We start from the raw sequence: 16,152 nt of genomic DNA, 5'->3' as shown, positions 1-16,152 counted from the left end.
GAGAGCATATGTACAGAGACACTTGAGAGAATTGGAGGAGAGGGGGGACAGTAACAGTGACAGCCTCAATATGAATCAGCCGTACAGATGAAGGCCTTATGGCTGTCGTGAGTTTTAGAGAGCTGGACCTGCATTAACATGTCGTCTGCTTCAGTGAAGCTCCACTTTTGTAAACGAGTCGATCATCACACATAAAGCATATTTGTTTTTTTTTTTCAAGTGTTAGACTCACAGTAAATAAGACATAAATCAGATTTCTGCAGCATTTTAATTTTGTTTATGTACATTTTTTGCACCAAAGATGGAGTGATATAGATGCAAAATAAGGAAGCACTAAGCAAGTCCTGCATTTTTTTATTCTGTTGAAAAACAGTGTTTTTTTTATGGAAGTGAATGACACCTTTAGGTGGGCAGTGCCTGTTGGGTGTGGAGAAACAGATGGCTTTGGAGACAGTAGTGCATGTTTTATTAATAAAGCTCACTGCCCAGTAATGGCATTACAGGAAAAATGGGTGCATTATGCATAGCCCTGGTGTCACTGGAGCTTGATGTTTAAGCTACATGACTGATTGATTCAGACAGTGTGAGTGGGTGAGTGCAGGTGTGATATTCACAGTGAAATATGCATTCACATCTATTTGTATGTTTTAAGAATAAATATAATTTGTCATTTTCCATAGCATAGAAAAAATGCATAATTAATTTTACTTTAAAAAGTAAAGAAATGTCTTGAGACACAGGTCAGTGGCAGGAGTGAATCTGTTTTTGCTTACAGGGAAATCAGTGGGCGTGCATGCACATACACAGCACGACTCTCCACAGTTGCACTGCAAAACAAGATGGCCAAAGTGAAGCAATCCAGACGACCACCAACTCTGAAAACTTTGTCAAATCGGGATTATTGAGTTGCTGAGTGCAAAAAGGCAACACATGACATCAGCTCAGAGAAACAAACACGATTCAAGAACATTTCTCATCTCTGGCTGAACTGGACCAATCCCAAACTGTTACACAACAGTCTGGACAACAGGCTCGGACCGTGATTACTCATGTCATCGTTGGGAAATTAATAGAGACCTACTTTCTGCTCAAAAGAGATAGAAAACATAAAAGTGTTTATCCTGATATCTGATATCTACTGCTTAAATGAAGCCAGGAAGCTCTTTCTTTTTTCACTCAGCTGCTGAGTCCTCCTTTAATTCCTGTGTCCTCATCACCACTACCTTTCAAGACTCTAAAACAGAAAATATATGACAAAAGTAAGAATAATTATGCAATTATGGCTGCACATTCTTGTGGTGTTCTGCTAGCTCTTCTGTATTTTTAATCACAGTTTGGCAGCAGTTAAATGTGGTCTGAATGAAACCTTTTATTTCAGGAAATAGCTGAAAGTTCTTATCAGCAGCAATGCATTGAGACATACATGTCTCAGTGGTTTGTGTTGAAAGCAGTATGAATATGGCTATCTAAGAGTGAATAGCAGCAGTCCTGCATCTGTCTGGTTTCTGCAGTCCTATAAATACAGTAGGCCCAGTAGGAGGAGGAACAGCGGTAGGTCCAGCAGGTCAAGTTGCCACATATGAGCGATCCCATATGTTTTGTAACACTCTGCATCCTGCCAGTTGGGAGAGATTTTAGTGGCAGCAGAAAGCAGTACAGTTTGAAATGAGAGCAAAAACAGGTGGGAGCCAAGCCAGCGCCATCTCACTTCTTACATCAGCATGTCAGAATCCCTTTAAGTAAGTCACCACACCACTAAATCAGTCAGTCACTCAGTCAGTCAAGGGGATTCTTCCTGACTGTGGAAGTGCTCCACTTCAGATCAACCCCACCTTAAAAAGACGCCCATTGTGTCTGTCTGTGCCTGCAGGCGGCCTGGCTGAGGATTCCTCCAATCTGTGAACCGATGGGCATGTGACATCACCCCCTCCGCCCCATCTCTCCCTCCCTACATCAGTGTATCTGGCCAATCAGTGCTCAAGGAGATCCAGTCACATGAGAATCCCCCCCCCAGTCTTGGTTACCATGACAACGAGCACTGGTCCAGGCAGCATCTTGCTGTGGTGAGAAAAGAAGAGGTGGAGGGGGGGAAGAAGGCAGGAGGAGAGGCAGAAAGAGAAGAGGAAAGGGAGGAAGGAAGATAGAAAGACAACAATTCCATTCTGAGGAATAGCTTTTGGATCTTCAGCTTGTTCCTGTCTTCATTCAGTACAGTGAGTACTTCACCTTTATTACCCACGTTCACCTGCTGCACTGCAAGCAAATGAAAGGAGATCTGATGCAGTCCATTGTCATCAGTATTGGATAATGTGACATGGCAGATGCCTTTGATGATTTCAGGGATGGCATCAGTAATCCCTTTGTGATGTGGAGAATGCATGCAGCCTGCCTCACCTTAGGTAGACAACCCTTTGTCTGTATGTTTACTCAAAGGCTGATGACAGACCTTAACAGCGAACAGAGCCACGGTGGGAACCAGGGTGCTCAGTGCAATTAGAGGCAATTTCATAACATGGTGAAACTCCTTCCGATGTATTATGATCTGGCAGCGAGTCATTCAGCCTCCAACTGCTAATCTTAGTCCTCTCTTTTTTTTTTCTATTTCTACTCCTCCAAGTCTGTCTTCCTTTTTCTATCTTGCTCATTTCTACACAATTAGATCTGGCTGACACTCTGTGCCCCACCGGGGTTTTGTATAATTAGCAAATCCATGCAAATTTCAACTGGGACAGTTTGCTCTGATTGCAGGACTTATATGCTATGTAAAATGTCCTTGTAGAAACAGAGAGGCTTTATAGCTGCAAATTAATTCATGGTAAAAATGTTGCTGGTTTACATTATCTTACATTTGAACCTCATACATAATTACAAAGGATGAATGAGAGATGATGCAGTCACTAATAAAGTGCTAAAGATCTAATTCATTCATTCATTCAAAGTGCTAAAGTTTAAGGCTGTTGGATTTTTGCTTTTTATTCATCATGTGTGTGTGTGTGTGTGTGTGTGTGTGCATGATGTTTACAGGCTGTTGGACTTTTTGCTTTTTATTTGTGTGTGTGTGTGTGTGTGTGTGTGTGTGTGTGTGTGTGTGTGTGTGTGTGTGTGTGTGTGTGTGTGTGTGTGTGGCTTGTAAGAGTAACCTTAAAGATTGTTTGGAAAGGGACTTGTAATTTTTTTTATTATCCCCATTATGTTTTGACAGAATAGTTATACAACAACATTGTGCCTGTAAACTCATTACATGTGACTTAGCCGTGACAATCTGGTTAGTATATGGCATTATACGGTTCTGACTTCTGCCCGTTTATCTCTCCTTGTATATTTGTATTCGATATCCCTTTATCTTATCTTCTCACTGCGTAGGTGGGACCAATATTTTTCAGTATTTTTTTAGTATATACACCATATCATTTATTAAATTATGTGCTTACAAAGCTATTTTAAACAAAATAAATCAAACTAATGCTGAACTACCAACTTGGCCAAAGTTGTAGTTTATATTACACGTGCCTTGTGTCTCAGCCACACTATCTGTCCAGTGACATGAGCTGATGGGAAGGTGTTTGCCTTGCTAGCTGCTGTAATGTGCCCAGAGCTGATAGCAGCTGAAGGGTTTCTCCTTTCAACATGGCCTAAGAATGTAGCACCTTATAGAGAATATAGAAAAATCTTTTTCTGATCCAAGTGGATGAACTTTATCTCAAGCTGCCACATCTCTGAGACTGCACTGTTTTTGCTTGCCTGTGATCCACTTAATTTTTTTGAACCAGTGGTGATTTTGAATGATTGGTTAATAAAAACCTTTCTTTTGACAAGGTTCATTTGGAGTCTGGATTGCAGAACCATTGACGAGTACGCTTTTTTTTGTAGTCTGGGGAGAAGTCTCAGACCATGTTGTGACTGAAACAAAAGCAGTGTATCAGTAATGCATATTTCTGTCTGCGGGAAGCAGCCAAAGACTCACTAAACTGTTTCTTGCCATTTGAAAGTGATTGTTTAAAACTTATAATTTTCCCAAATTGTAATCTTATGGTTTTCCACTGAGGCAAACTTCAGCCCCTTTGAAACCACTGCACAATCTGGGTCTATACTTTGTTAGAAAACAAACAAATGAGCTTTGGAATTTCCTTTGGAATCATATTTTTAAGATTTCCTACAGTGGAAAAGAAGGAGACTTGCAGATAGACACAGCAGATGCACACGTTTCAGGAATGTTAACCATTATTTTATGTCATGTCGCCTTATCATTCCAGACTACCTAGAGCCTACTTCTTTTACTGTCCATATAAAACTCCCGGGTGCCAGAGTGCACATCTGAATCACGCCTCTATATTCTGGTAACGCACCTGTGCGGATAGTGCACAGTAAACAATTTTACAGTTATAACCCATTTTTGTGCAGGCTAATCATTATTGGCAGTAATTTATCAATTTTTACCCCCCAGCTTAAGTCAGTATTTATATACACAATCACACACAAGGCAAACAGAAAATACTCTGACAGTAACTGAAAGATAACAAAATAAATAAATACAAATAAAATTTGGCTGTTCGGATATCATGTTAAATGAAACCCCACCGGTATCCCCGGTTGTCTAAACCAGTTTTAATGTTTCGGTCAAGGTTTCGACAGCATTGAACGCAACACTGCTGCTGCGTCACGTTGGAAGAGACCAATTGGATTAAACTGAGTTAAAACACGCTGGCTCACCTCAAGAAAGAGCGAGGGTTGCTCACCTTGTACTGTTAGAAAGATTGAAGTACAAGCTAGCACAGCGTCGTCTCTGTGCCGTATGCAGTCTATTACTGCATTGTACTTTTATTTCAACATGTAGTACAGGAACATTATTTGTTCGCTCAAATTTCCGGAACATATTGTTATTTACAGAGCTGCACGTCCCCCCCTCCTCGTCGGCGTTATGGTTTCGACGGATCCCTCTCAGTCAGTTTCAAGTTGCGCCTTCTCGTCTGCCGTGTGGCTCTGTTCTCTATGTCCCTACCCAGCGAAAAAAATAGACATTCCCAATTTGGCTTCACTGTGAAATTTGGATTTACACAGGAAAATGGATTTAATAGAATTATTGACGATTGGATTATAATCACATGGCATTCAGAGGTAAGAAGACACGCTTCTCTCAGTCGTTTGACAAACAGTGGATTTTTTTTAACGTTACCGTGGGATCCGCGGGCTGCACCTTCGCACGTTTGGGAATGTCACGCTCTGTTGGTTTTAATAGAGCAGCTAACGATTTAACTGCACTGGCCTGTTATAAATCTCAATTTTCTTTGTGCAAAGAACATGCACATTGCTGGTGCACCACAGATGAAAACCTCGGTTCTAATGGGACAGCCTGTGGAATGTAGTCACTTCCACACAAATATATCGATCACTACAGAATGCAGTCCAAACGCGACAGTTTACCTGATGAGCTGGCAAAGAAACTCAATAATATTTGTACATCATTGAATCGGAGGTGACATTTGAGAAATGTCGTTTTGGGAGCTTGTTTCGGGTAACAACACATACCTGGAGAGAAGTCATGTTAGGTAAACGTTAATGCATAGACTTTGTATTCGCAAAAGATGTTGTTACAGGAGGCTGGTGGAGCTGGCTGGTACCTTGCTCTACTGTAAAGCTCATGCAGTCCTATACATACCGTAAGTTTAGATATTTTGCAAGTGTTTTTTGTTGTCTCTCAGTACCTGGTTTGTGGCCAAGTGTAGAGGTTTTGGCGTTAAATCAGACAAAGTCTCCTCCTAGACTTGAGTGAGGAACGCTTTCACATGTCGTTTTTGTTGATTAACTGTATGCTGACATTAACATTAATATCATATTGCTCCAGCTGGCTCAGCTGGGCCCATACAGCAGCAGCAGCCACTCTGTGGTTAAATGGAGCAGAAGGGTCCTGACCTGACAGGCCAAAGTCTCTTATCCTGTCTCATTTGAGTGATTGGCTTTGTTCTATTGATTAGTTATACTGAACCTTTGTTTCTCGAATTTCAAGAGCTTCCTTCCTAACACTGTGTCTTTACAGACTTTGTACATTTAGTCTGAGGCCACAGGGTGCAGTTGGGTAGGTGGGTGTTAACTGGGCTGTGTAGTATCTGTTCGCACCTATGTGTTATCATAACTAGCAGTTTCCCTCCTACATCAGGATGTGGAGCAGAGTAGGAAAGGATGTTTGCTTGGTGGCTGACTGCAGTTTGGCTTTCTGGAGAAGCCTGACATACTTATTCAAGTATAGTCAAACATGCAGCGTCCTCTGCAAAACTAAGCTGTGTTACAGTGGCAAACTTGCCTTTAAGATTATATTTCTGTATTATAAACACAACCCACAAAGCATGTAAAATACATCAAAACACAACAGCATGAATTTGATAAGGCAGGCTTTTTAATTTTCGTAATTGTGTGGGAGGGGAAGATAAAGCTGACTCACTTTGCCCCCTTACTGACCGTCTCTCAGAGAGTTAAGTAAACTAGCTCTGACTCTGACCCCCCGTGAACCTGCAGTATATTGTCGAAATGGGAAAAGTGCTGGATGAAAGGACGGACGGTAGGAAGGAAGGAAGTCCTGTGAAGGCAACTCGTGCTGTGTCATTAGCAGCTGGATGTATCCCAGCTAAGTGGTTCATTTGCCCGATGGCTTGTTGATGTGGCTGACTCATCAGAGATTTGTCCCCCCCCATCCATCCCACCACAATATTAAACTACTATGCGTGTTATAGCAAGTCTAGCCTGCAGTAAGTCCTTAAAAGGACAGACAGCTGTAACTAGAAGGAATGTTGTGAACTGAACTAAGGTTCAGTTTCTTTAGCAAACACTCATTGCAAGATAATGAGAGAATATCCAGTTACCGTTTCAACTTTGTACTTAGGTGGATGAGATTGTGATGATGATCATATTCGTGTGATGATGAGTATATTCCTGCTTTGACTGCTGAGTCACACGGGTGTAATAAAACCAAACAGCCTGGACGATGCCATATTGTTTCCACCCTTTAAGGTTTGGAGATCGTACAAAAAGTGTGAGATAGTTGCTTTATCTGCAACCGTTCTTTTTCCCCCCCATAGTATGAAAAATAAATGAGATTTGGTGGAATCTAGTTAAAGCTGTATGACTTCCAACATGGCTCCTGTCCATTTGCTTTGTGATTTCCCACAGCTCTAGATTAAAGACTTACTTCTTGGCTGTTTCTTCCACCTTAGAGATCAGAAGTAGGTCAGTATGACAAATGCATTCCAGAGGCTACGCCAGTGATACATGTTGCCAGTCTGCTGCTCCTTGAACTCTATAAAGTCTACAATCTTACGTCAGCCAGCGCAGCAGAAACTCTGATCCTATACATCTTCACGTGACAAGCAAACAGGCTACTGGGACTCTCTGTGCCGTTACTTTTTTGCTGTAATGTGTGCATTTTCTCAGCTACTTCACAAAACTCATTTTTACAGCACACTGTTGTAATTTCTCTACTCTACTCGGGATGCGTCTCAGGGCGCGATCTCTAACTACACTGGAAGCATTATATGTTTCTAGTTGTTTCTGCTGCACGGAAAGGCTGCCATAGATGGGATTGATGGGTAATGTTGGTTTAACTTAATCCTTATTTTTGTAATTGTTTTTGAAACCATTGTTGTGTAAGAGAAATGTGAAAAAGCAGGGAGAAATAAGGGTAGTAGTGACATAGATACAAGGCTGATACAGTTAACAAAAACTAAAACCAGAACTGAAGCGAAAAAATAAAGCTAAACTAAAAAACATTTTAGTTCATGGAAGTAGTACGGGTAAAAAACCAAAAAGATGTTCTTTGCATACAAAACTAAAATATACAGAAAATGTTTAGATTTTTACTGTTAGTAAATTTGTCACTTGTCATTGGTCTCGCTGTTGCTGTGTTTACTGTTGTTGAATTTGAAAACTGTCAGCACAGTCAGACGGTGATATAACCGACCAATAAATTACCACTTAGCTTTTTCCCCTCTTGATACTTCTTAAAGTCAAAACATTGAACAGATTTTTGACTGGCATCCACACATTTAATATTCCATGTCTCTGTCCTCTAACCAAACCTAGTCTCCACACATTACATCAGCACTGCTTTCATAACGAATTAATATTGAATCCTTTTCTGCTTTTGTCATGACAAAACATGTTTCTTATTGAATGTAATGTTAATTCTGCCTAACATGGTGTTAAAATCAATATTTTTGCCAAGAAAGTAGAATCAGGTTTTCTCTTGTTGCTCTTTTGCTGATTGAAACGTCTCAATCCGGTGATTATTTCACATGATGTCACACACTTGCTGCCATGTGTGGTGTCACGTGAGGGATGACAAACCAGACTTCAGCTTTAGAGTAGGTGTGTAGAATGATATAGATAACATCAGCTGCCACTTTTTATGTTCGATATAACGATATATATCGGATCATAAATTTGGATATCTGCCGATCGTTTATTTTCCGATATACTGTGTTTTTTGATCAATAAAACTGTTTTTATTATATATTTTTGCATTATTTTGATGTTCATACTCAAGTTTAAATAAACAACAACACTAAAGTTCTTCTGTTATATTTAATATAAAAACACACTGCACCCAAAATATTTCATTTTCAGCAACACTGATCAATCTAATAAACTTAAACCTGCTCCATCCTTCCTATTCTGGTATTTTCCAGAGTAACCTTTCACAATATTAAGCAACCTAATCCTGTTGAGACTTTTCAAAAGCAAAAAAAAAGAATCACCCCACCCTCCACCTCATGCGTGCTTAACGGATAATCAACTTTAATTTGATGCAGGGTGAAAAAAATGCACAAAATAAATTATTTTCAAGAATAATTAAACAGATTTCAACATCTTGTAATAAATACAGAATTGCAGACTGCACAGATGGTATCTATCCTCTAAAAAGTATCTATATGCATTAGGGTATATTAGACTTAACTCCAGGTACTATACCCAGCTGGAAACACTTCTAAACATTTTAATCAGATTAAAAATGTTACATTTTTGTTCAGATTTATATATTTAAAGCGGACATTTTAATGTCTTAAAGAAAAGTATGTCTTTTTGGTCATGTTCATGCCCTATCGCCCTACTGGCTAAACTGTTAGAACTGTAATACAGTTATCATCTGTGCTCTCTGCTCAGATCTGTGTTTTATTCCATCATATGTTCACAGATCAGTCCTCTAATATCCACTTGGTGGTTACACAAGATGTTAAACAGACCTGGGATCAAAGGAGCCAAGAACAAACAAGAGAGACGACTCACTGTTTAAAAGCCGATGTGAACTGTTGTCTCGAGTTCTTGGGTTCGGTTGGAGCTGTGAAGACGTTTGATCAGCTAACCTTAACACTGGTTACTTTACTGAACTACAAACATTCTTGATGAACTTCACACTTGTTTTACTTCTCCTTTTAACTTCCTGGAGATGAATTGTGACATCAGTTTTTTTTTCCAGTTCATCCAAATCCACTCCACTGCTTTGTGCACACTGTTCATTTCATTTCAAATCTGATTATACAGTGAAGCAGTAATTTGAGGTCTTTTTGATATTTAATGGATAGTGTTAAATACAATCTGTGCTGCACCTGCCAAACATGATTTTCCTACCACCTTGTAGTAGGTGACAGGGATTAAAGTGTAATTTGGGAGGAATCTCTTTTAGAATGCTATTCATAAATCAATCTGCCTACCCTTTTGAACTGTAATAATGTTTGGTTACCTTCTGCTGCAGCATCTCTGTTTTATTCACTCTGGATGTTCTGGATTTCCTCTAATATCCACTGCTGCTCAACTATTTGGGAGATGGAGGGACATGAAATGGAGTATAGAACAGGACTTGACGCTGGGAAAATGTGGATGTGAACTGTTGCATGTTCTGAATCAACTGTCTGCACTGTGAAAACGTTTGATCCCAAAACCTTAAAAAAAACTTTACTGAAGTACACAAGACTTGTAATATATATATGTATCCTATATACTATGGAATGAATTGTGACTCAGTTTTTTTTCCAGTTCATCCACGTCCCTCCACTGCTTTGTGTTTATTTGTTCATTTCATTTCAAATCTGATTTACAGTGAAGCAGTAATTTCCTCAATTTTCATCTAGTGTCTAAATACAATCTGTGCTGCATATATATATATATATATATATATATATATATATATATATATATATATATATATATATATATATATATATATATATATATATATATCTATAAAGCAATCATGCCTATATGCTATATATATATTTATTACCTTCCTACTGCAGCATATATTATAGTATATATATATATATATATATCCTATATATATATATATCAACTATTTGGGAGATGGAGACATATATATATATATATTGTATATATAAGAAAGGCACCCTTGCATGTTCTGATTCAACTGTATATACTGTGTATAAATATGTATATGTATATGTGCTGGTCTGAAAAAGGGATGAAAGCACCGCTCGCACACTGCATAACTCCAGTTTTACCTATTTATTGCTTTTTGGTAGTTGTAACATTTCCAACACACCTGCTCCTGATCAGACAGTAATGCACAGAGCAGCACCATCTGATATTTCTGATGCCCATGTGTTTAATTTAGACTGTTTTGGGGCATATGTACAGTTTGTTTTCTCCAATTAGAAAATATTCTTCTGGTGCTTTTATCCCGATCGCAGCTGAAGCGACACGTGTGACTCATTTTATTGGTTAACAGAAAAGTCCTTTATAAATCATTGCTTAGTTATGCAGTGAGTTACACAGTAACCTAAGAGGGCAAATGGGATAATTAGTTATCGACTGTGTGAAAGACAGAATGTTTACTGGGTAAACCTCATTCTGTTAAAAATAGGCCTTAATACCTGGTTTTTCATGCTCCCTGTTGCTGCCACACTGCACTCATTGATACTAAGACGTTGAGGATGACTGACTCAAATAAAAGATTTCGGCAACTGTAGGTTTAGCTAGTCAGAAATTCTGCTGTTTCCCTTATATCATCGACTCAATAGAGTCCTGCAATTTGTTTACCATCTGATCTACTCACAGCTGCGCCCACGCGCAGAGATTAGAGAAAGCAAGCATGGCTGTGATGGGATTATGGGTTGTGCTGGTTGTAGTTCACTGTTGCACGTTCCACTGAATGTACTTTGCTCTTTTTAGATTATATTTGTCATCAAAACCAAAATAAAATATTGAAACGCGGAAACAGTATCTCCTAGTTCTTCCATTGCTGAGTATTGAATATTGTACTGTCATAATATCAGAATCGCATGCCAGAGGACGGATCTCTATTATTTCTTGTATCATAAGCACAGATAAATAACTAATACATTATCAGTACCGGGAATATCAGTTAGTTTCTCGTTCTGCATTTCCTTATTTCACCCTACCTGTTTTTTACATTGGCTGTGTCATTCTTCATGTTTGTTGATCATCTTTGAGGTGTAATTAATGTGGTTTAAGGAAGGAAAGGTGAGATTGTGAATAGAGTTATAGTTTAGTTTTCCCACAGCAAGAATCAGAAACCGTTTGGGTTAGCCTTTGTGTATTCAGTGTGAAACCAAATCATACGACCTCTAAGGTTTGTGTTCACATGACAGCCGAGTGGGCTTTTTCTATCATCATTCTTCACGGTAATACAGTGTAATTTTGCTTTGACATCGAAAACTAGGAAAATGAAATATCGCGATGATCAGTGTGGGTAAAACGTGAAGTCCTGTTGCCCGTGCCTATGTTTCCGACATAACTAATACACGGAGACTGGCGTCTGCCTCAGACTACATTTCCTAGTCTGCTTTTAAGAAGCGTTTGGAGCGAAAGTGGATCGTTGAATGAAACGGATGAACCAGAGTTGGTTTGTAAAATTACAGCCACAACTTCAGTGGTGTGGAACTGGTTTAGACCAATACAAAGTCCGTCGTGATGGAACACAAATCAAAGCAAACATTTTTGGTAGAGCATGCTAGCGGGCCGTCGTTATTCACCCCTGTTGTTTGGAAAAATCACGGCACAATTAAAATCAACTCTTTTGATTTTCCTGAAAAGACTGAAAGTGCCCATTCTTAATCCCGTGTGCCTTATGTATGAATTCTGGTTGTGTTTGCTGACCTCAACACCATGAAGTCCAAAGAACACACCAGACAGGTCAGAAAATCTTATTGAGAAATTTCAGGCTTAGGACTTTTGAACATCCCACGAACCCTGTTCCGCTTCAGATGGATTATCGGAACATTACGGTTAAACTCACAGTCAGGAGCCTGGTGGCCAAGAGGCCCATGGTGACTTCTGGACGAGCTGCAGAGATCAACATAATTTTCCATAGGACAACTATTAGTCGTGTGTGCACAAAGTCTTTTTGGAAGTTTTGTGGATATTATACATGGCTATAAAACTGAGGATATGTTTGCCAATTTCCACTGGAAATGCCTTTTGGTTAAACTGTCCTGGTCAATGAATTTGCATTTGCACTGTTAAATTTTATATAACTTGAACAATGCACTGTAAAAAAATCAGCTGCTTGTTTAAGTGAAAATACATTTGATGAGAAGATTTTGCTCTAATAAAGTTGTGGAGTTGTAAGCAAACCTTTTGTCTAGTGTCAATTATATTGTCAGTTATATCGACAACGACCCTCATAAAGCCAGGGCAACAATTTTTAAATGTATATCCATGATAAATATTTTTGGTCATATCGCCCTGGTCTATCAGCCGTGGCAAGATTTTTTTTTTTTTTTTTTTTTTTTGTCCATCTATTCTTCCTGGACATGTAGTGAGATGTTTGCTTTCTGACATCAGAAAACTGGTGAGAGATGTTGGATGGCAGATGATCAGTGGAAGTTTAAACTGAAGTCCTGTTGCCCGTCTGCATATCCCGACCCCACCATTTAGTAAAAACGTTTGAGATCATGTATGATCTGCCTCAGACTACATTTCCTAGTCTGCTTTGGAATTCCAAGAAGCATGTTTGTGGCTGTATACAAATGTAACCCGATATTTTGCAAGCTTTCATGTCAGTATGTGCTCACATGTAAAATGTATACAGATAACCAAATGTGAAAACCCATGCAGATTTTTATGAGTAGTGCTATTGATAACGCTGATGCAGTAAAAGCTTTGCTTAGTAATGGTTTTGCATTTTTCTACCATCTATGGTTCATTGTATTTATGTTTGCATAACATAAATACTATTCTACACTAGTCTAGACTTGTTATGAACAGCACATAAGTTGGAGAAGTGGCATTTCAGCTTGAATTTGAGAGGATTCCTAAACTAAACAGCTTTGGCCGGCGCAGCCAGGATGCTCTAATTGACCATGTTTGACACCCATAAGCAAGCAAGAGCAGGCTGAGCCTGTGCCCAGACTCCCTTGAGGCAATTACTAATATGTAGGTTGTACAAAAGACCCATTGTCATCGGAAACTGTTCCCCTGAGTCATGTCAGCTATTCTGGGGTAAATTTCTTTATATTGGGCTTTTTAAAACATGCTATTTAAGATTTCCTTTCATGGCTGGAAAGGGTTGGATATAGTCCAACAGATTCTGAAACGCAGTGAGGCTCAGATTCATTTAAAACCGGATTTGGGCATAATTGAGGATTGTCTTGGCAGCACAACTGAGCAGACGGGGACCAGTATAAATCCTGGAGTACTTATTTCCTGGAACCACTTTATTCTCTCAGATTAAATTCTACAAGTACATCAAGTGGAGCTGGATGTGGCTTCTTAGCTATTCTATTTGAGTTTTAAAGTAATTGGGTGTAAATGAAGCCAATAAAAAAGGGCTTTCTAAGTTTTTGAAAATGTTTTCTTCATGATTTAAAATGCCATAGCTGCAATTCTATCCCTTTGATCATTTAGTATTCACGGATCTATAAATATAGACATTGCTCCTCACCTTTCCCCTTAGATGCTTGCCTCCTGCCCTCGATCAAGGCCTCCGACTTCATCCATGAGCCTGACTCTCAAGATGTATTTATTTAATGATTGTACTGTCGACATGTGTGGAGTCGTATTTTATTTGACAAAATCACGATGCAAATGATTTTAAATCATGTCTTTGATGTTATTTTTGCTATGTTTACAACGGAAAGAATCACCCAGAGAGAAGCAACAAAATATTTATTTATTTTTTTTCCCCTCTCAAAGTCCAAGAACTCCATGGTGGTGCTGCATTACAGATATCTGGGTGTGACAGTACAGATAGAAGTATGCCTCCAAGACTGTTTGCTGTCCAACAGTGAAACAAACAAACAAACAGTGAAAAAATTTTGTGATGAAACTGCTAAGATGGCAAGCTTCTAGTCTCTTGGCTGAGATGTAATATATTTAAAAAAAAATCAAAACTGAATACATAAGCAATAAAGAAATAGCTGGATAGTTATTTATTCAGTCCTAGTAAGCGATACTGCAAAGTACACGGCTTGTTGGAGGAAGTTTGAGCTTCTCTTGTTGATGTTAATGGAAATTAGATGAGGGCATCAGATATTTCCAGCCTCCATTTAAAAACAAAAAAAAAACCTAAGGGAATCCATTGGATATCAGTTACTGGTGTTAGTGTTGTATACTGGGAAAACATCATTTCAGGTCATAATATAAAACATTAAGTCCATTCTGTAAATTTGGGCCCTTCTAAATGTCTGAAAGGATGATGATCCAGGATGAACTCAGTGGCTAACAAGCTGAGCCCCTCAATCGTCACATCTGCTTTCAAAATGCCGTGGTGGCAGTAGTGAAAACGCTCATCTCAAATCTTCCAAATGGGACTTCACCAACCGACAGGTGACATTACAGTGGCTGCATCCATCTTTTATACTGTTTGGAGCTCGGATAATGAATTGTTTGTTGTTAGCGGAGCTCGTGAAACTAAATCAGCAGCAGCGTCTGCATCAGCTCAAACGAACTGCTCAGCTTCACAGTTTCAGAGGCAGAAGGGATCGAAAAGCCAAACGGTTTGGAGACGGCCTTGGCCAGAGGGAATTTGAATTTGATCCAATAAATATTTGTGTTCTCTGTGTGGTCTGAGGCTTTGTTCGCTATGTGAACAGACGCAACTCTCCTAATTCCTGCTGGATGAACCTGTGCATGACTACAACCTTTAGCTGAGTAAAGTAGTTTGCATAGACTCATAACGAGTATGTCTGCTCAATAACTAATATCAGAAGTGAGTAACATAGCCATTAATACACTCTGATTTAAATTTGTGCATTACCCTGTCAATATGGAGTCACAATGTGTGGTTTTCTAACATCTAATGATATTTTTTTTCATACCGCCGTATGGAGTTTAGGTTAAGGCCCATATTCCCATTTCTTTATGCCTCTGTGTTGGTGACAGCCATAGGGCCAAAACTAGGAAATTTGGATTTGCAAGCACTGATGATGAGCATTCAGTCCTCGTTAAATATGAAAACAAGGAATCTACTACAAGAAAGCATCTTGAAAGTCCTTTTATTGTCATACACAGCTGTTCATAGATGACTTTGATAAGGAAACTGTAGTTGTAGGCATCATACTGTTGGGATTTCTCCCAGGAAACCTGTTAATCCCTTGTGCTTAGATCTGGCAGGGAGTTATCTCAGGACCAGTGTCAGGACTGGTTACCCACATATCTGCCTGCTTACTCATAGAAATGTCTGCTGTTTTTATCATTGCAACCCTCATATCAGTCTTATGTCATGTTTACATTATTCTAACTATAGCCTCTCTTAACTTACGCTGTAAGTGTTTTATTACACTTTATGCTGTGTTGTCAGTTGCATTGGTTGATCGTTGGCAGGATTACGGAAAAGTAATGGATGGATGTGGATGAAATTTATTAGGGGGTAAAAACTTGTATTGTATTCACTTTTAGCGTCAGTTTGGAAACAGGAATTTTTTGGAAGGACTATGCACACCTTTGTGTTTCATGCAGATGGTTGTGACCGTTTTCTTGTATCCAGTTTTAGTACCGTGCTCACAATGACCAACAAGTAATGTAGACGTCTGAGTTAACCCTTCCACTTTTGTTGTCAGTCTGATCTATTTACAACTCGCAGGCAGCCCGTGAAGAGACCACACCTGTTGTTGCCTTGCAGTCTAATTAGTATTATTATTATTATTATGGTCTAGCTATTTTCAAGAACTGTCATGGGATGTTAAGGTG

At 39.1% G+C, this 16,152-nt stretch overlaps 1 protein-coding gene across 7 annotated transcripts in view; it reads left to right on the top strand.

The window, feature by feature from the left end:
* Positions 1–16,152, top strand: part of mical3a (microtubule associated monooxygenase, calponin and LIM domain containing 3a) — an 80,405-nt gene that overhangs the window by 12,536 nt on the left and 51,717 nt on the right. For all 7 annotated transcript variants that reach the window (XM_039615417.1, XM_039615411.1, XM_039615414.1 and 4 more), the window contains exon 2: positions 1,871–2,213. The gene's annotated coding sequence lies outside the window, so the exon portion shown is untranslated. The remainder of the gene's footprint in view (positions 1–1,870; positions 2,214–16,152) is intronic.

The sequence above is a fragment of the Oreochromis aureus genome, linkage group 7 (genome assembly GCF_013358895.1).
Source record: "Oreochromis aureus strain Israel breed Guangdong linkage group 7, ZZ_aureus, whole genome shotgun sequence".
In the NCBI taxonomy this organism is placed as follows: Eukaryota; Metazoa; Chordata; class Actinopteri; order Cichliformes; family Cichlidae; genus Oreochromis; species Oreochromis aureus.
This window is presented reverse-complemented; position numbering and strand designations above follow the sequence as displayed.